A 21,366-nucleotide genomic window follows, 5' to 3' on the forward strand; every position below is an offset into this window, starting at 1 on the left:
TTTTCACTCTGCAGCGGAGTGTGCGCTGATATGAAACTTCCTGGCAGATTAAAACTGTGTGCCCGACCGAGACTCGAACTCAGGACCTTTGCCTTTCGCGGGCAAGTGCTCTACCAACTGAGCTACCGAAGCACGACTCACGCCCGGTACTCACAGCTTTACTTCTGCCAGTACCTCGTCTCCTACCTTCCAAACTTTACAGAAGCTCTCCTGCGAACCTTGCAGAACTAGCACTCCTGAAAGAAAGGATATTGCGGAGACATGGCTTAGCCACTGCCTGGGGGATGTTTCCAGAATGAGATTTTCGCACTGCAGCGGAGTGTGCGCTGATATGAAACTTCCTGGCAGATTAAAACTGTGTGCCCGACCGAGACTCGAACTCGGGACCTTTGCCTTTCGCGGGCAAGTGCTCTACCAACTGAGCTACCGAAGCACGACTCACGCCCGGTACTCACAGCTTTACTTCTGCCAGTACCTCGTCTCCTACCTTCCAAACTTTACAGAAGCTCTCCTGCGAACCTTGCAGAACTAGCACTCCTGAAAGAAAGGATATTGCGGAGACATGGCTTAGCCACAGCCTGGGGGATGTTTCCAGAATGAGATTTTCACTCTGCAGCGGAGTGTGCGCTGATATGAAACTTCCTGGCAGATTAAAACTGTGTGCCCGACCGAGACTCGAACTCGGGACCTTTGCCTTTCGCGGGCAAGTGCTCTACCAACTGAGCTACCGAAGCACGACTCACGCCCGGTACTCACAGCTTTACTTCTGCCAGTACCTCGTCTCCTACCTTCCAAACATTACAGAAGCTCTCCTGCGAACCTTGCAGAACTAGCACTCCTGAAAGAAAGGATATTGCGGAGACATGGCTTAGCCACAGCCTGGGGGATGTTTCCAGAATGAGATTTTCACTCTGCAGCGGAGTGTGCGCTGATATGAAACTTCCTGGCAGATTAAAACTGTGTGCCCGACCGAGACTCGAACTCGGGACCTTTGCCTTTCACGGGCAAGTGCTCTACCAACTGAGCTACAGAAGCACGACTCACGCCCGGTACTCACAGCTTTACTTCTGCCAGTACCTCGTCTCCTACCTTCCAAACTTTACAGAAGCTCTCCTGCGAACCTTGCAGAACTAGCACTCCTGAAAGAAAGGATATTGCGGAGACATGGCTTAGCCACAGCCTGGGGGATGTTTCCAGAATGAGATTTTCACACTGCAGCGGAGTGTGCGCTGATATGAAACTTCCTGGCAGATTAAAACTGTGTGCCCGACCGAGACTCGAACTCGGGACCTTTGCCTTTCGCGGGCAAGTGCTCTACCAACTGAGCTACCGAAGCACGACTCACGCCCGGTACTCACAGCTTTACTTCTGCCAGTACCTCGTCTCCTACCTTCCAAACTTTACAGAAGCTCTCCTGCGAACCTTGCAGAACTAGCACTCCTGAAAGAAAGGATATTGCGGAGACATGGCTTAGCCACAGCCTGGGGGATGTTTCCAGAATGAGATTTTCACTCTGCAGCGGAGTGTGCGCTGATATGAAACTTCCTGGCAGATTAAAACTGTGTGCCCGACCGAGACTCGAACTCGGGACCTTTGCCTTTCCCGGGCAAGTGCTCTACCAACTGAGCTACCGAAGCACGACTCACGCCCGGTACTCACAGCTTTACTTCTGCCAGTACCTCGTCTCCTACCTTCCAAACTTTACAGAAGCTCTCCTGCGAACCTTGCAGAACTAGCACTCCTGAAAGAAAGGATATTGCGGAGACATGGCTTAGCCACAGCCTGGGGGATGTTTCCAGAATGAGATTTTCACACTGCAGCGGAGTGTGCGCTGATATGAAACTTCCTGGCAGATTAAAACTGTGTGCCCGACCGAGACTCGAACTCGGGACCTTTGCCTTTCGCGGGCAAGTGCTCTACCAACTGAGCTACCGAAGCACGACTCACGCCCGGTACTCACAGCTTTACTTCTGCCAGTACCTCGTCTCCTACCTTCCAAACTTTGCAGAAGCTCTCCTGCGAACCTTGCAGAACTAGCACTCCTGAAAGAAAGGATATTGCGGAGACATGGCTTAGCCACAGCCTGTGGGATGTTTCCAGAATGAGATTTTCACTCTGCAGCGGAGTGTGCGCTGATATGAAACTTCCTGGCAGATTAAAACTGTGTGCCCGACCGAGACTCGAACTCGGGACCTTTGCCTTTCGCGGGCAAGTGCTCTACCAACTGAGCTACCGAAGCACGACTCACGCCCGGTACTCACAGCTTTACTTCTGCCAGTACCTCGTCTCCTACCTTCCAAACTTTACAGAAGCTCTCCTGCGAACCTTGCAGAACTAGCACTCCTGAAAGAAGGGATATTGCGGAGACATGGCTTAGCCACAGCCTGGGGGATGTTTCCAGAATGAGATTTTCACTCTGCAGCGGAGTGTGCGCTGATATGAAACTTCCTGGCAGATTAAAACTGTGTGCCCGACCGAGACTCGAACTCGGGACCTTTGCCTTTCGCGGGCAAGTGCTCTACCAACTGAGCTACCGAAGCACGACTCACGCCCGGTACTCACAGCTTTACTTCTGCCAGTACCTCGTCTCCTACCTTCCAAACTTTACAGAAGCTCTCCTGCGAACCATGCAGAACTAGCACTCCTGAAAGAAAGGATATTGCGGAGACATGGCTTAGCCACAGCCTAGGGGATGTTTCCAGAATGAGATTTTCACTCTGCAGCGGAGTGTGCGCTGATATGAAACTTCCTGGCAGATTAAAACTGTGTGCCCGACCGAGACTCGAACTCGGGACCTTTGCCTTTCGCGGGCAAGTGCTCTACCAACTGAGCTACCGAAGCACGACTCACGCCCGGTACTCACAGCTTTACTTCTGCCAGTACCTCGTCTCCTACCTTCCAAACTTTACAGAAGCTCTCCTGCGAACCTTGCAGAACTAGCACTCCTGAAAGAAAGGATATTGCGGAGACATGGCTTAGCCACAGCCTGGGGGATGTTTCCAGAATGAGATTTTCACACTGCAGCGGAGTGTGCGCTGATATGAAACTTCCTGGCAGATTAAAACTGTGTGCCCGACCGAGACTCGAACTCGGGACCTTTGCCTTTCGCGGGCAAGTGCTCTACCAACTGAGCTACCGAAGCACGACTCACGCCCGGTGCTCACAGCTTTACTTCTGCCAGTACCTCGTCTCCTACCTTCCAAACTTTACAGAAGCTCTCCTGCGAACCTTGCAGAACTAGCACTCCTGAAAGAAGGGATATTGCGGAGACATGGCTTAGCCACAGCCTGGGGGATGTTTCCAGAATGAGATTTTCACTCTGCAGCGGAGTGTGCGCTGATATGAAACTTCCTGGCAGATTAAAACTGTGTGCCCGACCGAGACTCGAACTCGGGACCTTTGCCTTTCGCGGGCAAGTGCTGTACCAACTGAGCTACCGAAGCACGACTCACGCCCGGTACTCACAGCTTTACTTCTGCCAGTACCTCGTCTCCTACCTTCCAAACTTTACAGAAGCTCTCCTGCGAACCTTGCAGAACTAGCACTCCTGAAAGAAAGGATATTGCGGAGACATGGCTTAGCCACAGCCTAGGGGATGTTTCCAGAATGAGATTTTCACTCTGCAGCGGAGTGTGCGCTGATATGAAACTTCCTGGCAGATTAAAACTGTGTGCCCGACCGAGACTCGAACTCGGGACCTTTGCCTTTCGCGGGCAAGTGCTCTACCAACTGAGCTACCGAAGCACGACTCACGCCCGGTACTCACAGCTTTACTTCTGCCAGTACCTCGTCTCCTACCTTCCAAACTTTACAGAAGCTCTCCTGCGAACCTTGCAGAACTAGCACTCCTGAAAGAAAGGATATTGCGGAGACATGGCTTAGCCACAGCCTGGGGGATGTTTCCAGAATGAGATTTTCACACTGCAGCGGAGTGTGCGCTGATATGAAACTTCCTGGCAGATTAAAACTGTGTGCCCGACCGAGACTCGAACTCGGGACCTTTGCCTTTCGCGGGCAAGTGCTCTACCAACTGAGCTACCGAAGCACGACTCACGCCCGGTACTCACAGCTTTACTTCTGCCAGTACCTCGTCTCCTACCTTCCAAACTTTACAGAAGCTCTCCTGCGAACCTTGCAGAACTAGCACTCCTGAAAGAAAGGATATTGCGGAGACATGGCTTAGCCACAGCCTGGGGGATGTTTCCAGAATGAGATTTTCACTCTGCAGCGGAGTGTGCGCTGATATGAAACTTCCTGGCAGATTAAAACTGTGTGCCCGACCGAGACTCGAACTCGGGACCTTTGCCTTTCGCGGGCAAGTGCTCTACCAACTGAGCTACCGAAGCACGACTCACGCCCGGTACTCACAGCTTTACTTCTGCCAGTACCTCGTCTCCTACCTTCCAAACTTTACAGAAGCTCTCCTGCGAACCTTGCAGAACTAGCACTCCTGAAAGAAAGGATATTGCGGAGACATGGCTTAGCCACAGCCTGGGGGATGTTTCCAGAATGAGATTTTCACTCTGCAGCGGAGTGTGCGCTGATATGAAACTTCCTGGCAGATTAAAACTGTGTGCCCGACCGAGACTCGAACTCGGGACCTTTGCCTTTCGCGGGCAAGTGCTCTACCAACTGAGCTACCGAAGCACGACTCACGCCCGGTACTCACAGCTTTACTTCTGCCAGTACCTCGTCTCCTACCTTCCAAACTTTACAGAAGCTCTCCTGCGAACCTTGCAGAACTAGCACTCCTGAAAGAAAGGATATTGCGGAGACATGGCTTAGCCACAGCCTGGGGGATGTTTCCAGAATGAGATTTTCACTCTGCAGCGGAGTGTGCGCTGATATGAAACTTCCTGGCAGATTAAAACTGTGTGCCCGACCGAGACTCGAACTCGGGACCTTTGCCTTTCGCGGGCAAGTGCTCTACCAACTGAGCTACCGAAGCACGACTCACACCCGGTACTCACAGCTTTACTTCTGACAGTACCTCGTCTCCTACCTTCCAAACTTTACAGAAGCTCTCCTGCGAACCTTGCAGAACTAGCACACCTGAAAGAAAGGATATTGCGGAGACATGGCTTAGCCACAGCCTGGGGGATGTTTCCAGAATGAGATTTTCACTCTGCAGCGGAGTGTGCGCTGATATGAAACTTCCTGGCAGATTAAAACTGTGTGCCCGACCGAGACTCGAACTCGGGACCTTTGCCTTTCGCGGGCAAGTGCTCTACCAACTGAGCTACCGAAGCACGACTCACGCCCGGTACTCACAGCTTTACTTCTGCCAGTACCTCGTCTCCTACCTTCCAAACTTTACAGAAGCTCTCCTGCGAACCTTGCAGAACTAGCACTCCTGAAAGAAAGGATATTGCGGAGACATGGCTTAGCCACAGCCTGGGGGATGTTTCCAGAATGAGATTTTCACACTGCAGCGGAGTGTGCGCTGATATGAAACTTCCTGGCAGATTAAAACTGTGTGCCCGACCGAGACTCGAACTCGGGACCTTTGCCTTTCGCGGGCAAGTGCTCTACCAACTGAGCTACCGAAGCACGACTCACGCCCGGTACTCACAGCTTTACTTCTGCCAGTACCTCGTCTCCTACCTTCCAAACTTTACAGAAGCTCTCCTGCGAACCTTGCAGAACTAGCACTCCTGAAAGAAAGGATATTGCGGAGACATGGCTTAGCCACAGCCTGGGGGATGTTTCCAGAATGAGATTTTCACTCTGCAGCGGAGTGTGCGCTGATATGAAACTTCCTGGCAGATTAAAACTGTGTGCCCGACCGAGACTCGAACTCGGGACCTTTGCCTTTCGTGGGCAAGTGCTCTACCAACTGAGCTACCGAAGCACGACTCACGCCCGGTACTCACAGCTTTACTTCTGCCAGTACCTCGTCTCCTACCTTCCAAACTTTACAGAAGCTCTCCTGCAAACCTTGCAGAACTAGCACTCCTGAAAGAAAGGATATTGCGGAGACATGGCTTAGCCACAGCCTGGGGGATGTTTCCAGAATGAGATTTTCACTCTGCAGCGGAGTGTGCGCTGATATGAAACTTCCTGGCAGATTAAAACTGTGTGCCCGACCGAGACTCGAACTCGGGACCTTTGCCTTTCGCGGGCAAGTGCTCTACCAACTGAGCTACCGAAGCACGACTCACGCCCGGTACTCACAGCTTTACTTCTGCCAGTACCTCGTCTCCTACCTTCCAAACTTTACAGAAGCTCTCCTGCGAACCTTGCAGAACTAGCACTCCTGAAAGAAAGGATATTGCGGAGACATGGCTTAGCCACAGCCTGGGGGATGTTTCCAGAATGAGATTTTCACTCTGCAGCGGAGTGTGCGCTGATATGAAACTTCCTGGCAGAATAAAACTGTGTGCCCGACCGAGACTCGAACTCGGGACCTTTGCCTTTCGCGGGCAAGTGCTCTACCAACTGAGCTACCGAAGCACGACTCACGCCCGGTACTCACAGCTTTACTTCTGCCAGTACCTCGTCTCCTACCTTCCAAACTTTACAGAAGCTCTCCTGCGAACCTTGCAGAACTAGCACTCCTGAAAGAAAGGATATTGCGGAGACATGGCTTAGCCACAGCCTGGGGGATGTTTCCAGAATGAGATTTTCACACTGCAGCGGAGTGTGCGCTGATATGAAACTTCCTGGCAGATTAAAACTGTGTGCCCGACCGAGACTCGAACTCGGGACCTTTGCCTTTCGCGGGCAAGTGCTCTACCAACTGAGCTACCGAAGCACGACTCACGCCCGGTACTCACAGCTTTACTTCTGCCAGTACCTCGTCTCCTACCTTCCAAACTTTACAGAAGCTCTCCTGCGAACCTTGCAGAACTAGCACTCCTGAAAGAAAGGATATTGCGGAGACATGGCTTAGCCACAGCCTGGGGGATGTTTCCAGAATGAGATTTTCACTCTGCAGCGGAGTGTGCGCTGATATGAAACTTCCTGGCAGATTAAAACTGTGTGCCCGACCGAGACTCGAACTCGGGACCTTTGCCTTTCGCGGGCAAGTGCTCTACCAACTGAGCTACCGAGGCACGACTCACGCCCGGTACTCACAGCTTTACTTCTGCCAGTACCTCGTCTCCTACCTTCCAAACTTTACAGAAGCTCTCCTGCGAACCTTGCAGAACTAGCACTCCTGAAAGAAAGGATATTGCGGAGACATGGCTTAGCCACAGCCTGGGGGATGTTTCCAGAATGAGATTTTCACTCTGCAGCGGAGTGTGCGCTGATATGAAACTTCCTGGCAGATTAAAACTGTGTGCCCGACCGAGACTCGAACTCGGGACCTTTGCCTTTCGCGGGCAAGTGCTCTACCAACTGAGCTACCGAAGCACGACTCACGCCCGGTACTCACAGCTTTACTTCTGCCAGTACCTCGTCTCCTACCTTCCAAACTTTCCAGAAGCTCTCCTGCGAACCTTGCAGAACTAGCACTCCTGAAAGAAAGGATATTGCAGAGACATGGCTTAGCCACAGCCTGGGGGATGTTTCCAGAATGAGATTTTCACTCTGCAGCGGAGTGTGCGCTGATATGAAACTTCCTGACAGATTAAAACTGTGTGCCCGACCGAGACTCGAACTCGGGACCTTTGCCTTTCGCGGGCAAGTGCTCTACCAACTGAGCTACCGAAGCACGACTCACGCCCGGTACTCACAGCTTTACTTCTGCCAGTACCTCGTCTCCTACCTTCCAAACTTTACAGAAGCTCTCCTGCGAACCTTGCAGAACTAGCACTCCTGAAAGAAAGGATATTGCGGAGACATGGCTTAGCCACAGCCTGTGGGATGTTTCCAGAATGAGATTTTCACTCTGCAGCGGAGTGTGCGCTGATATGAAACTTCCTGGCAGATTAAAACTGTGTGCCCGACCGAGACTCGAACTCGGGACCTTTGCCTTTCGCGGGCAAGTGCTCTACCAACTGAGCTACCGAAGCACGACTCACGCCCGGTACTCACAGCTTTACTTCTGCCAGTACCTCGTCTCCTACCTTCCAAACTTTACAGAAGCTCTCCTGCGAACCTTGGAGAACTAGCACTCCTGAAAGAAGGGATATTGCGGAGACATGGCTTAGCCACAGCCTGGGGGATGTTTCCAGAATGAGATTTTCACTCTGCAGCGGAGTGTGCGCTGATATGAAACTTCCTGGCAGATTAAAACTGTGTGCCCGACCGAGACTCGAACTCGGGACCTTTGCCTTTCGCGGGCAAGTGCTCTACCAACTGAGCTACCGAAGCACGACTCACGCCCGGTACTCACAGCTTTACTTCTGCCAGTACCTCGTCTCCTACCTTCCAAACTTTACAGAAGCTCTCCTGCGAACCTTGCAGAACTAGCACTCCTGAAAGAAAGGATATTGCGGAGACATGGCTTAGCCACAGCCTGGGGGATGTTTCCAGAATGAGATTTTCACTCTGCAGCGGAGTGTGCGCTGATATGAAACTTCCTGGCAGATTAAAACTGTGTGCCCGACCGAGACTCGAACTCGGGACCTTTGCCTTTCGCGGGCAAGTGCTCTACCAACTGAGCTACCGAAGCACGACTCACGCCCGGTACTCACAGCTTTACTTCTGCCAGTACCTCGTCTCCTACCTTCCAAACTTTACAGAAGCTCTCCTGCGAACCTTGCAGAACTAGCACTCCTGAAAGAAAGGATATTGCGGAGACATGGCTTAGCCACAGCCTGGGGGATGTTTCCAGAATGAGATTTTCACTCTGCAGCGGAGTGTGCGCTGATATGAAACTTCCTGGCAGATTAAAACTGTGTGCCCGACCGAGACTCGAACTCGGGACCTTTGCCTTTCGCGGGCAAGTGCTCTACCAACTGAGCTACCGAGGCACGACTCACGCCCGGTACTCACAGCTTTACTTCTGCCAGTACCTCGTCTCCTACCTTCCAAACTTTACAGAAGCTCTCCTGCGAACCTTGCAGAACTAGCACTCCTGAAAGAAAGGATATTGCGGAGACATGGCTTAGCCACAGCCTGGGGGATGTTTCCAGAATGAGATTTTCACTCTGCAGCGGAGTGTGCGCTGATATGAAACTTCCTGGCAGATTAAAACTGTGTGCCCGACCGAGACTCGAACTCGGGACCTTTGCCTTTCGCGGGCAAGTGCTCTACCAACTGAGCTACCGAAGCACGACTCACGCCCGGTACTCACAGCTTTACTTCTGCCAGTACCTCGTCTCCTACCTTCCAAACTTTACAGAAGCTCTCCTGCGAACCTTGCAGAACTAGCACTCCTGAAAGAAAGGATATTGCGGAGACATGGCTTAGCCACAGCCTGGGGGATGTTTCCAGAATGAGATTTTCACTCTGCAGCGGAGTGTGCGCTGATATGAAACTTCCTGGCAGATTAAAACTGTGTGCCCGACCGAGACTCGAACTCGGGAACTTTGCCTTTCGCGGGCAAGTGCTCTACCAACTGAGCTACCGATGCACGACTCACGCCCGGTACTTACAGCTTTACTTCTGCCAGTACCTCGTCTCCTACCTTCCAAACTTTACAGAAGCTCTCCTGCGAACCTTGCAGAACTAGCACTCCTGAAAGAAAGGATATTGCGGAGACATGGCTTAGCCACAGCCTGGGGGATGTTTCCAGAATGAGATTTTCACTCTGCAGCGGAGTGTGCGCTGATATGAAACTTCCTGGCAGATTAAAACTGTGTGCCCGACCGAGACTCGAACTCGGGACCTTTGCCTTTCGCGGGCAAGTGCTCTACCAACTGAGCTACCGAAGCACGACTCACGCCCGGTACTCACAGCTTTACTTCTGCCAGTACCTCGTCTCCTACCTTCCAAACTTTACAGAAGCTCTCCTGCGAACCTTGCAGAACTAGCACTCCTGAAAGAAAGGATATTGCGGAGACATGGCTTAGCCACAGCCTGGGGGATGTTTCCAGAATGAGATTTTCACTCTGCAGCGGAGTGTGCGCTGATATGAAACTTCCTGGCAGATTAAAACTGTGTGCCCGACCGAGACTCGAACTCGGGACCTTTGCCTTTCGCGGGCAAGTGCTCTACCAACTGAGCTACCGAAGCACGACTCACGCCCGGTACTCACAGCTTTACTTCTGCCAGTACCTCGTCTCCTACCTTCCAAACTTTACAGAAGCTCTCCTGCGAACCTTGCAGAACTAGCACTCCTGGAAGAAAGGATATTGCGGAGACATGGCTTAGCCACAGCCTGGGGGATGTTTCCAGAATGAGATTTTCACTCTGCAGCGGAGTGTGCGCTGATATGAAACTTCCTGGCAGATTAAAACTGTGTGCCCGACCGAGACTCGAACTCGGGACCTTTGCCTTTCGCGGGCAAGTGCTCTACCAACTGAGCTACCGAAGCACGACTCACGCCCGGTACTCACAGCTTTACTTCTGCCAGTACCTCGTCTCCTACCTTCCAAACTTTACAGAAGCTCTCCTGCGAACCTTGCAGAACTAGCACTCCTGAAAGAAAGGATATTGCGGAGACATGGCTTAGCCACAGCCTGGGGGATGTTTCCAGAATGAGATTTTCACTCTGCAGCGGAGTGTGCGCTGATATGAAACTTCCTGGCAGATTAAAACTGTGTGCCCGACCGAGACTCGAACTCGGGACCTTTGCCTTTCGCGGGCAAGTGCTCTACCAACTGAGCTACCGAAGCACGACTCACGCCCGGTACTCACAGCTTTACTTCTGCCAGTACCTCGTCTCCTACCTTCCAAACTTTACAGAAGCTCTCCTGCGAACCTTGCAGAACTAGCACTCCTGAAAGAAAGGATATTGCGGAGACATGGCTTAGCCACAGCCTGGGGGATGATTCCAGAATGAGATTTTCACTGTGCAGCGGCGTGTGCGCTGATATGAAACTTCCTGGCAGATTAAAACTGTGTGCCCGACCGAGACTCGAACTCGGGACCTTTGCCTTTCGCGGGCAAGTGCTCTACCAACTGAGCTACCGAAGCACGACTCACGCCCGGTACTCACAGCTTTACTTCTGCCAGTACCTCGTCTCCTACCTTCCAAACTTTACAGAAGCTCTCCTGCGAACCTTGCAGAACTAGCACTCCTGAAAGAAAGGATATTGCGGAGACATGGCTTAGCCACAGCCTGGGGGATGCTTCCAGAATGAGAATTTCACTCTGCAGCGGAGTGTGCGCTGATATGAAACTTCCTGGCAGATTAAAACTGTGTGCCCGACCGAGACTCGAACTCGGGACCTTTGCCTTTCGCGGGCAAGTGCTCTACCAACTGAGCTACCGAAGCACGACTCACGCCCGGTACTCACAGCTTTACTTCTGCCAGTACCTCGTCTCCTACCTTCCAAATTTTACAGAAGCTCTCCTGCGAACCTTGCAGAACTAGCACTCCTGAAAGAAAGGAAATTGCGGAGACATGGCTTAGCCACAGCCTGGGGGATGTTTCCAGAATGAGATTTTCACTCTGCAGCGGAGTGTGCGCTGATATGAAACTTCCTGGCAGATTAAAACTGTGTGCCCGACCGAGACTCGAACTCGGGACCTTTGCCTTTCGCGGGCAAGTGCTCTACCAACTGAGCTACCGAAGCACGACTCACGCCCGGTACTCACAGCTTTACTTCTGCCAGTACCTCGTCTCCTACCTTCCAAACTTTACAGAAGCTCTCCTGCGAACCTTGCAGAACTAGCACTCCTGAAAGAAAGGATATTGCGGAGACATGGCTTAGCCACAGCCTGGGGGATGTTTCCAGAATGAGATTTTCACTCTGCAGCGGAGTGTGCGCTGATATGAAACTTCCTGGCAGATTAAAACTGTGTGCCCGACCGAGACTCGAACTCGGGACCTTTGCCTTTTGCGGGCAAGTGTTCTACCAACTGAGCTACCGAAGCACGACTCACGCCCGGTACTCACAGCTTTACTTCTGCCAGTACCTCGTCTCCTACCTTCCAAACTTTACAGAAGCTCTCCTGCGAACCTTGCAGAACTAGCACTCCTGAAAGAAAGGATATTGCGGAGACATGGCTTAGCCACAGCCTGGGGGATGTTTCCAGAATGAGATTTTCACTCTGCAGCGGAGTGTGCGCTGATATGAAACTTCCTGGCAGATTAAAACTGTGTGCCCGACCGAGACTCGAACTCGGGACCTTTGCCTTTCGCGGGCAAGTGCTCTACCAACTGAGCCACCGAAGCACGACTCACGCCCGGTACTCACAGCATTACTTCTGCCAGTACCTCGTCTCCTACCTTCCAAACTTTACAGAAGCTCTCCTGCGAACCTTGCAGAACTAGCACTCCTGAAAGAAAGGATATTGCGGAGACATGGCTTAGCCACAGCCTGGGGGATGTTTCCAGAATGAGATTTTCACTCTGCAGCGGAGTGTGCGCTGATATGAAACTTCCTGGCAGATTAAAACTGTGTGCCCGACCGAGACTCGAACTCGGGACCTTTGCCTTTCGCGGGCAAGTGCTCTACCAACTGAGCTACCGAAGCACGACTCACGCCCGGTAGTCACAGCTTTACTTCTGCCAGTACCTCGTCTCCTACCTTCCAAACTTTACAGAAGCTCTCCTGCGAACCTTGCAGAACTAGCACTCCTGAAAGAAAGGATATTGCGGAGACATGGCTTAGCCACAGCCTGGGGGATGTTTCCAGAATGAGATTTTCACTCTGCAGCGGAGTGTGCGCTGATATGAAACTTCCTGGCAGATTAAAACTGTGTGCCCGACCGAGACTCGAACTCGGGACCTTTGCCTTTCGCGGGCAAGTGCTCTACCAACTGAGCAACCGAAGCACGACTCACGCCCGGTACTCACAGCTTTACTTCTGCCAGTACCTCGTCTCCTACCTTCCAAATTTTACAGAAGCTCTCCTGCGAACCTTGCAGAACTAGCACTCCTGAAAGAAAGGAAATTGCGGAGACATGGCTTAGCCACAGCCTGGGGGATGTTTCCAGAATGAGATTTTCACTCTGCAGCGGAGTGTGCGCTGATATGAAACTTCCTGGCAGATTAAAACTGTGTGCCCGACCGAGACTCGAACTCGGGACCTTTGCCTTTCGCGGGCAAGTGCTCTACCAACTGAGCTACCGAAGCACGACTCACGCCCGGTACTCACAGCTTTACTTCTGCCAGTACCTCGTCTCCTACCTTCCAAACTTTACAGAAGCTCTCCTGCGAACCTTGCAGAACTAGCACTCCTGAAAGAAAGGATATTGCGGAGACATGGCTTAGCCACAGCCTGGGGGATGTTTCCAGAATCAGATTTCCACTCTGCAGCGGAGTGTGCGCTGATATGAAACTTCCTGGCAGATTAAAACTGTGTGCCCGACCGAGACTCGAACTCGGGACCTTTGCCTTTCGCGGGCAAGTGCTCTACCAACTGAGCTACCGAAGCACGACTCACGCCCGGTACTCACAGCTTTACTTCTGCCAGTACCTCGTCTCCTACCTTCCAAACTTTACAGAAGCTCTCCTGCGAACCTTGCAGAACTAGCACTCCTGAAAGAAAGGATATTGCGGAGACATGGCTTAGCCACAGCCTGGGGGATGTTTCCAGAATGAGATTTTCACTCTGCAGCGGAGTGTGCGCTGATATGAAACTTCCTGGCAGATTAAAACTGTGTGCCCGACCGAGACTCGAACTCGGGACCTTTGCCTTTCGCGGGCAAGTGCTCTACCAACTGAGCTACCGAAGCACGACTCACACCCGGTACTCACAGCTTTACTTCTGCCAGTACCTCGTCTCCTACCTTCCAAACTTTACAGAAGCTCTCCTGCGAACCTTGCAGAACTAGCACTCCTGAAAGAAAGGATATTGCGGAGACATGGCTTAGCCACAGCCTGGGGGATGTTTCCAGAATGAGATTTTCACTCTGCAGCGGAGTGTGCGCTGATATGAAACTTCCTGGCAGATTAAAACTGTGTGCCCGACCGAGACTCGAACTCGGGACCTTTGCCTTTCGCGGGCAAGTGCTCTACCAACTGAGCTACCGAGGCACGACTCACGCCCGGTACTCACAGCTTTACTTCTGCCAGTACCTCGTCTCCTACCTTCCAAACTTTACAGAAGCTCTCCCGCGAACCTTGCAGAACTAGCACTCCTGAAAGAAAGGATATTGCGGAGACATGGCTTAGCCACAGCCTGGGGGATGTTTCCAGAATGAGATTTTCACTCTGCAGCGGAGTGTGCGCTGATATGAAACTTCCTGGCAGATTAAAACTGTGTGCCCGACCGAGACTCGAACTCGGGACCTTTGCCTTTCGCGGGCAAGTGCTCTACCAACTGAGCTACCGAAGCACGACTCACGCCCGGTACTCACAGCTTTACTTCTGCCAGTACCTCGTCTCCTACCTTCCAAACTTTACAGAAGCTCTCCTGCGAACCTTGCAGAACTAGCACTCCTGAAAGAAAGGATATTGCGGAGACATGGCTTAGCCACAGCCTGGGGGATGTTTCCAGAATGAGATTTTCACTCTGCAGCGGAGTGTGCGCTGATATGAAACTTCCTGGCAGATTAAAACTGTGTGCCCGACCGAGACTCGAACTCGGGACCTTTGCCTTTCGCGGGCAAGTGCTCTACCAACTGAGCTACCGAAGCACGACTCACGCCCGGTACTCACAGCTTTACTTCTGCCAGTACCTCGTCTCCTACCTTCCAAACTTTACAGAAGCTCTCCTGCGAACCTTGCAGAACTAGCACTCCTGAAAGAAAGGATATTGCGGAGACATGGCTTAGCCACAGCCTGTGGGATGTTTCCAGAATGAGATTTTCACTCTGCAGCGGAGTGTGCGCTGATATGAAACTTCCTGGCAGATTAAAACTGTGTGCCCGACCGAGACTCGAACTCGGGACCTTTGCCTTTCGCGGGCAAGTGCTCTACCAACTGAGCTACCGAAGCACGACTCACGCCCGGTACTTACAGCTTTACTTCTGCCAGTACCTCGTCTCCTACCTTCCAAACTTTACAGAAGCTCTCCTGCGAACCTTGCAGAACTAGCACTCCTGCAAGAAAGGATATTGCGGAGACATGGCTTAGCCACAGCCTGGGGGATGTTTCCAGAATGAGATTTTCTCTCTGCAGCGGAGTGTGCGCTGATATGAAACTTCCTGGCAGATTAAAACTGTGTGCCCGACCGAGACTCGAACTCGGGACCTTTGCCTTTTGCGGGCAAGTGCTCTACCAACTGAGCTACCGAAGCACGACTCACGCCCGGTACTCACAGCTTTACTTCTGCCAGTACCTCGTCTCCTACCTTCCAAACTTTACAGAAGCTCTCCTGCGAACCTTGCAGAACTAGCACTCCTGAAAGAAAGGATATTGCGGAGACATGGCTTAGCCACAGCCTGTGGGATGTTTCCAGAATGAGATTTTCACTCTGCAGCGGAGTGTGCGCTGATATGAAACTTCCTGGCAGATTAAAACTGTGTGCCCGACCGAGACTCGAACTCGGGACCTTTGCCTTTCGCGGGCAAGTGCTCTACCAACTGAGCTACCGAAGCACGACTCACGCCCGGTACTCACAGCTTTACTTCTGCCAGTACCTCGTCTCCTACCTTCCAAACTTTACAGAAGCTCTCCTGCGAACCTTGCAGAACTAGCACTCCTGAAAGAAAGGATATTGCGGAGACATGGCTTAGCCACAGCCTGGGGGATGTTTCCAGAATGAGATTTCCACTCTGCAGCGGAGTGTGCGCTGATATGAAACTTCCTGGCAGATTAAAACTGTGTGCCCGACCGAGACTCGAACTCGGGACCTTTGCCTTTCGCGGGCAAGTGCACTACCAACTGAGCTACCGAAGCACGACTCACGCCCGGTACTCACAGCTTTACTTCTGCCAGTACCTCGTCTCCTACCTTCCAAACTTTACAGAAGCTCTCCTGCGAACCTTGCAGAACTAGCACTCCTGAAAGAAAGGATATTGCGGAGACATGGCTTAGCCACAGCCTGGGGGATGTTTCCAGAATGAGATTTTCACTCTGCAGCGGAGTGTGCGCTGATATGAAACTTCCTGGCAGATTAAAACTGTGTGCCCGACCGAGACTCGAACTCGGGACCTTTGCCTTTCGCGGGCAAGTGCTCTACCAACTGAGCTACCGAAGCACGACTCACGCCCGGTACTCACAGCTTTACTTCTGCCAGTACCTCGTCTCCTACCTTCCAAACTTTACAGAAGCTCTCCTGCGAACCTTGCAGAACTAGCACTCCTGAAAGAAAGGATATTGCGGAGACATGGCTTAGCCACAGCCTGGGGGATGTTTCCAGAATGAGATTTTCACTCTGCAGCGGCGTGTGCGCTGATATGAAACTTCCTGGCAGATTAAAACTGTGTGCCCGACCGAGACTCGAACTCGGGACCTTTGCCTTTCGCGGGCAAGTGCTCGACCAACTGAGCCACCGAAGCACGACTCACGCCCGGTACTCACAGCATTACTTCTGCCAGTACCTCGTCTCCTACCTTCCAAACTTTACAGAAGCTCTCCTGCGAACCTTGCAGAACTAGCACTCCTGAAAGAAAGGATATTGCGGAGACATGGCTTAGCCACAGCCTGGGGGATGTTTCCTGAATGAGATTTTCACTCTGCAGCGGAGTGTGCGCTGATATGAAACTTCCTGGCAGATTAAAACTGTGTGCCCGACCGAGACTCGAACTCGGGACCTTTGCCTTTCGCGGGCAAGTGCTCTACCAACTGAGCTACCGAAGCACGACTCACGCCCGGTACTCACAGCTTTACTTCTGCCAGTACCTCGTCTCCTACCTTCCAAACTTTACAGAAGCTCTCCTGCGAACCTTGCAGAACTAGCACTCCTGAAAGAAAGGATATTGCGGAGACATGGCTTAGCCACAGCCTGGGGGATGTTTCCAGAATGAGATTTTCACTCTGCAGCGGAGTGTGCGCTGATATGAAACTTCCTGGCAGATTAAAACTGTGTGCCCGACCGAGACTCGAACTCGGGACCTTTGCCTTTCGCGGGCAAGTGCTCTACCAACTGAGCTACCGAAGCACGACTCACGCCCGGTACTCACAGCTTTACTTCTGCCAGTACCTCGTCTCCTACCTTCCAAATTTTACAGAAGCTCTCCTGCGAACCTTGCAGAACTAGCACTCCTGAAAGAAAGGAAATTGCGGAGGCATGGCTTAGCCACAGCCTGGGGGATGTTTCCAGAATGAGATTTTCACTCTGCAGCGGAGTGTGCGCTGATATGAAACTTCCTGGCAGATTAAAACTGTGTGCCCAACCGAGACTCGAACTCGGGACCTTTGCCTTTCGCGGGCAAGTGCTCTACCAACTGAGCTACCGAAGCACGACTCACGCCCGGTACTCACAGCTTTACTTCTGCCAGTACCTCGTCTCCTACCTTCCAAACTTTACAGAAGCTCTCCTGCGAACCTTGCAGAACTAGCACTCCTGAAAGAAAGGATATTGCGGAGACATGGCTTAGCCACAGCCTGGGGGATGTTTCCAGAATGAGATTTTCACTCTGCAGCGGAGTGTGCGCTGATATGAAACTTCCTGGCAGATTAAAACTGTGTGCCCGACCGAGACTCGAACTCGGGACCTTTGCCTTTTGCGGGCAAGTGCTCTACCAACTGAGCTACCGAAACACGACTCACGCCCGGTACTCACAGCTTTACTTCTGCCAGTACCTCGTCTCCTACCTTCCAAACTTTACAGAAGCTCTCCTGCGAACCTTGCAGAACTAGCACTCCTGAAAGAAAGGATATTGCGGAGACATGGCTTAGCCACAGCCTGGGGGATGTTTCCAGAATGAGATTTTCACTCTGCAGCGGAGTGTGCGCTGATATGAAACTTCCTGGCAGATTAAAACTATGTGCCCGACCGAGACTCGAACTCGGGACCTTTGCCTTTCGCGGGCAAGTGCTCTACCAACTGAGCCACCGAAGCACGACTCACGCCCGGTACTCACAGCATTACTTCTGCCAGTACCTCGTCTCCTACCTTCCAAACTTTACAGAAGCTCTCCTGCGAACCTTGCAGAACTAGCACTCCTGAAAGAAAGGATATTGCGGAGACATGGCTTAGCCACAGCCTGGGGGATGTTTCCAGAATGAGATTTTCACTCTGCAGCGGAGTGTGCGCTGATATGAAACTTCCTGGCAGATTAAAACTGTGTGCCCGACCGAGACTCGAACTCGGGACCTTTGCCTTTCGCGGGCAAGTGCTCTACCAACTGAGCTACCGAAGCACGACTCACGCCCGGTAGTCACAGCTTTACTTCTGCCAGTACCTCGTCTCCTACCTTCCAAACTTTACAGAAGCTCTCCTGCGAACCTTGCAGAACTAGCACTCCTGAAAGAAAGGATATTGCGGAGACATGGCTTAGCCACAGCCTGGGGGATGTTTCCAGAATGAGATTTTCACTCTGCAGCGGAGTGTGCGCTGATATGAAACTTCCTGGCAGATTAAAACTGTGTGCCCGACCGAGACTCGAACTCGGGACCTTTGCCTTTCGCGGGCAAGTGCTCTACCAACTGAGCTACCGAAGCACGACTCACGCCCGGTACTCACAGCTTTACTTCTGCCAGTACCTCGTCTCCTACCTTCCAAATTTTACAGAAGCTCTCCTGCGAACCTTGCAGAACTAGCACTCCTGAAAGAAAGGATATTGCGGAGACATGGCTTAGCCACAGCCTGGGGGATGTTTCCAGAATGAGATTTTCACTCTGCAGCGGAGTGTGCGCTGATATGAAACTTCCTGGCAGATTAAAACTGTGTGCCCGACCGAGACTCGAACTCGGGACCTTTGCCTTTCGCGGGCAAGTGCTCTACCAACTGAGCTATCGAAGCACGACTCACGCCCGGTACTCACAGCTTTACTTCTGCCAGTACCTCGTCTCCTACCTTCCAAACTTTACAGAAGCTCTCCTGCGAACCTTGCAGAACTAGCACTCCTGAAAGAAAGGATATTGCGGAGACATGGCTTAGCCACAGCCTGGGGGATGTTTCCAGAATGAGATTTTCACTCTGCAGCGGAGAGTGCGCTGATATGAAACTTCCTGGCAGATTAAAACTGTGTGCCCGACCGAGACTCGAACTCGGGACCTTTGCCTTTCGCGGGCAAGTGCTCTACCAACTGAGCTACCGAAGCACGACTCACGCCCGGTACTCACAGCTTTACTTCTGCCAGTACCTCGTCTCCTACCTTCCAAACTTTACAGAAGCTCTCCTGCGAACCTTGCAGAACTAGCACTCCTGAAAGAAAGGATATTGCGGAGACATGGCTTAGCCACAGCCTGGGGGATGTTTCCAGAATGAGATTTTCACTCTGCAGCGGAGTGTGCGCTGATATGAAATTTCCTGGCAGATTAAAACTGTGTGCCCGACCGAGACTCGAACTCGGGACCTTTGCCTTTCGCGGGCAAGTGCTCCACCAACTGAGCTACCGAAGCACGACTCACGCCCGGTACTCACAGCTTTACTTCTGCCAGTACCTCGTCTCCTACCTTCCAAACTTTACAGAAGCTCTCCTGCGAACCTTGCAGAACTAGCACTCCTGAAAGAAAGGATATTGCGGAGACATGGCTTAGCCACAGCCTGGGGGATGTTTCCAGTATGAGATTTCCACTCTGCAGCGGAGTGTGCGCTGATATGAAACTTCCTGGCAGATTAAAACTGTGTGCCCGACCGAGACTCGAACTCGGGACCTTTGCCTTTCGCGGGCAAGTGCTCTACCAACTGAGCTACCGAAGCACGACTCACGCCCGGTACTCACAGCTTTACTTCTGCCAGTACCTCGTCTCCTACCTTCCAAACTTTACAGAAGCTCTCCTGCGAACCTTGCAGAACTAGCGCTCCTGAAAGAAAGGATATTGCGGAGACATGGCTTAGCCACAGCCTGGGGGATGTTTCCAGAATGAGATTTTCACTCTGCAGCGGAGTGTGCGCTGATATGAAACTTCCTGGCAGATTAAAACTGTGTGCCCGACCGAGACTCGAACTCGGGACCTTTGCCTTTCGCGGGCAAGTGCTCTACCAACTGAGCTACCGAAGCACGACTCACGCCCGGTACTCACAGCTTTACTTCTGCCAGTACCTCGTCTCCTACCTTCCAAACTTTACAGAAGCTCTCCTGCGAACCTTGCAGAACTAGCACTCCTGAAAGAAAGGATATTGCGGAGACATGGCTTAGCCACAGCCTGGGGGATGTTTCCAGAATGAGATTTCCACTCTGCAGCGGAGTGTGCGCTGATATGAAACTTCCTGGCAGATTTAAACTGTGTGCCCGACCGAGACTCGAACTCGGGACCTTTGCCTTTCGCGGGCAAGTGCTCTACCAACTGAGCTACCGAAGCACGACTCACGCCCGGTACTCACAGCTTTACTTCTGCCAGTACCTCGTCTCCTACCTTCCAAACTTTACAGAAGCTCTCCTGCGAACCTTGCAGAACTAGCACTCCTGAAAGAAAGGATATTGCGGAGACATGGCTTAGCCACAGCCTGGGGGATGTTTCCAGAATGAGATTTTCACTCTGCAGCGGAGTGTGCGCTGATATGAAATTTCCTGGCAGATTAAAACTGTGTGCCCGACCGAGACTCGAACTCGGGACCTTTGCCTTTCGCGGGCAAGTGCTCTACCAACTGAGCTACCGAAGCACGACTCACGCCCGGTACTCACAGCTTTACTTCTGCCAGTACCTCGTCTCCTACCTTCCAAACTTTACAGAAGCTCTCCTGCGAAACTTGCAGAACTAGCACTCCTGAAAGAAAGGATATTGCGGAGACATGGCTTAGCCACAGCCTGGGGGATGTTTCCAGTATGAGATTTCCACTCTGCAGCGGAGTGTGCGCTGATATGAAACTTCCTGGCAGATTAAAACTGTGTGCCCGACCGAGACTCGAACTCGGGACCTTTGCCTTTCGCGGGCAAGTGCTCTACCAACTGAGCTACCGAAGCACGACTCACGCCCGGTACTCACAGCTTTACTTCTGCCAGTACCTCGTCTCCTACCTTCCAAACTTTACAGAAGCTCTCCTGCGAACCTTGCAGAACTAGCGCTCCTGAAAGAAAGGATATTGCGGAGACATGGCTTAGCCACAGCCTGGGGGATGTTTCCAGAATGAGATTTTCACTCTGCAGCGGAGTGTGCGCTGATATGAAACTTCCTGGCAGATTAAAACTGTGTGCCCGACCGAGACTCGAACTCGGGACCTTTGCCTTTCGCGGGCAAGTGCTCTACCAACTGAGCTACCGAAGCACGACTCACGCCCGGTACTCACAGCTTTACTTCTGCCAGTACCTCGTCTCCTACCTTCCAAACTTTACAGAAGCTCTCCTGCGAACCTTGCAGAACTAGCACTCCTGAAAGAAAGGATATTGCGGAGACATGGCTTAGCCACAGCCTGGGGGATGTTTCCAGAA

At 52.1% G+C, this 21,366-nt stretch overlaps 7 non-coding genes across 7 annotated transcripts; all 7 read right to left on the minus strand.

Moving 5' to 3' along the window:
• Positions 1-1,563: 1,563 nt before the first annotated feature.
• Trnas-gga lies at positions 1,564-1,638 on the minus strand. The gene has a single exon. It is a non-coding gene; the product is annotated as a tRNA-Ser (tRNA).
• A 5,342-nt stretch (positions 1,639-6,980) lies between these two features.
• Positions 6,981-7,055, minus strand: Trnas-cga. Its single transcript has one exon. It is a non-coding gene; the product is annotated as a tRNA-Ser (tRNA).
• Positions 7,056-8,786: 1,731 nt separating this feature from the next.
• Trnas-cga lies at positions 8,787-8,861 on the minus strand. Its single transcript has one exon. It is a non-coding gene; the product is annotated as a tRNA-Ser (tRNA).
• A 5,042-nt stretch (positions 8,862-13,903) lies between these two features.
• Positions 13,904-13,978, minus strand: Trnas-cga. Its single transcript has one exon. It is a non-coding gene; the product is annotated as a tRNA-Ser (tRNA).
• Positions 13,979-15,108: 1,130 nt separating this feature from the next.
• Trnal-caa lies at positions 15,109-15,183 on the minus strand. The gene has a single exon. It is a non-coding gene; the product is annotated as a tRNA-Leu (tRNA).
• A 2,332-nt stretch (positions 15,184-17,515) lies between these two features.
• Trnal-caa lies at positions 17,516-17,590 on the minus strand. Its single transcript has one exon. It is a non-coding gene; the product is annotated as a tRNA-Leu (tRNA).
• A 1,130-nt stretch (positions 17,591-18,720) lies between these two features.
• On the minus strand, positions 18,721-18,795 carry Trnas-cga. The gene has a single exon. It is a non-coding gene; the product is annotated as a tRNA-Ser (tRNA).
• Positions 18,796-21,366: the final 2,571 nt, after the last annotated feature.

This window comes from Schistocerca americana, chromosome 7 (genome assembly GCF_021461395.2).
Source record: "Schistocerca americana isolate TAMUIC-IGC-003095 chromosome 7, iqSchAmer2.1, whole genome shotgun sequence".
In the NCBI taxonomy this organism is placed as follows: Eukaryota; Metazoa; Arthropoda; class Insecta; order Orthoptera; family Acrididae; genus Schistocerca; species Schistocerca americana.